The following is a 1,459-nucleotide window of genomic DNA, read 5'->3' on the forward strand; positions in this document are numbered from 1 at the left end:
CTCAGTTCTGAAATCAAATCATGCTCGAGTACAACAAGATAGAGAAAGACAAGACAAAATAAAATAAAATAATATTGGAGACATCAACCGTAATCTCCACACCAAAATAAAGACGTCAAAAAAATCAATCAATCGATAAGTAAACATGTGGAAAAATGATTGTTTTGTGCTTTTTTTTTTTCCTTTTCTTTATCCCCCTGCATAGGCACAGTAACTATTGGAGATATTGTAGAGGGAATTCCCTTGACCTAGGAGATACAGGGTTTCTCCACCCTGAAGTATACTATACTGTCATGGGATTAACTCTAGACTCCTTGCATGATCATTTACTCTCCCCTTGCTGCTTTCGTGGTGTGTGGAAGACTTCTGCTTTGTCTTGGGTGGTAAAATCAGACCTCTGTTTCTAGAGATCTTGGTGTCTGCCCCCTTTTTTAAATTTTTTTTATTTTTTTAAGATTGTAAATTTTTAGAAAGGAAAATATTTTCAAGCTTAGAGTGTGTAGATCCAACTGCTAGATCCAATTTGGTAGGTGGCTTCTAAATTTTGAAAGTGAAAGGACTGTTTTTTTTTATATTAGGTTTCCTCTAGAGAAGCATCAATTTAATAAACATAGTAAATAGTTTCTAAATAAAAGAATAAATAGAATAAATTAGTCATAGGCTTCATTTTCGTTTTTGTTTTGAGGTCATACCCAGCAATCCTCAGGGTTATTCATGAATTTGCACTCAAGAATTATTCCTGACAGTACTTGAGGGACCATATGAGATATGCTAGGGATCGAACCTAAGTTGGCCTTGTGCAAATCAAGCGCCTTGTCCCTTGTACTATTGCTCCAGCCCAGCCATCAACTTTTTAATGACAGTGGCAAACAAATTCACCTGAAAGAGTTTTCCTTTGTGATTAAAAGCTTACAGAAGGCAGTTGATAGTGATTCTTCTAAATGTAGCTAAATTGTTTAAACATAACCTTTACATGAAAAATTGTGCTCTCAAACTAAAGGGTGACTATTTGATTCATAATTAAAGAACTATATTCTTTAATGCAGAGGTTTTATTCAATGCTCATGCAAGATTATCACTCAGATGACTAAATCAACCAATTAACCAACTGTCTTTAAAACTCAACTTTCCCTTTGGCAGCACATATACTAAAATTGGAATGATAGAGAGATTAGCATGACCCCTGTGCAAGATGACATGTAAAACTCAACTTTTCCTATTTATGGGCTAAACAGTTTTTCTTTAGTAAGATAATGGGGCTACTCTGTGATATTTATTCCTTTTTTTCTTTTTAGGGCAACACTTGGATTATTCAGGACTTATTCCTAGCTCTACACACTGGAATCACTTCAGGGAGACTCTGGGGTTCATGATTAAGGCTAGGGATGGAAGCAAGGCAAATGACCTACTTGTACTATCGTTCTGGTCCCCAATAGTTACTATTTTTTAGTGCACCTGA

General features: G+C 35.4%; 1 pseudogene; it reads left to right on the top strand.

The window, feature by feature from the left end:
• The first annotated feature begins 1,127 nt into the window (after positions 1-1,127).
• Positions 1,128-1,224, top strand: LOC126002389 (uncharacterized; annotated as a pseudogene).
• The last annotated feature ends 235 nt before the right edge of the window (positions 1,225-1,459 follow it).

This window comes from Suncus etruscus, chromosome 2 (genome assembly GCF_024139225.1).
Source record: "Suncus etruscus isolate mSunEtr1 chromosome 2, mSunEtr1.pri.cur, whole genome shotgun sequence".
NCBI classification, from domain to species: domain Eukaryota; kingdom Metazoa; phylum Chordata; class Mammalia; order Eulipotyphla; family Soricidae; genus Suncus; species Suncus etruscus.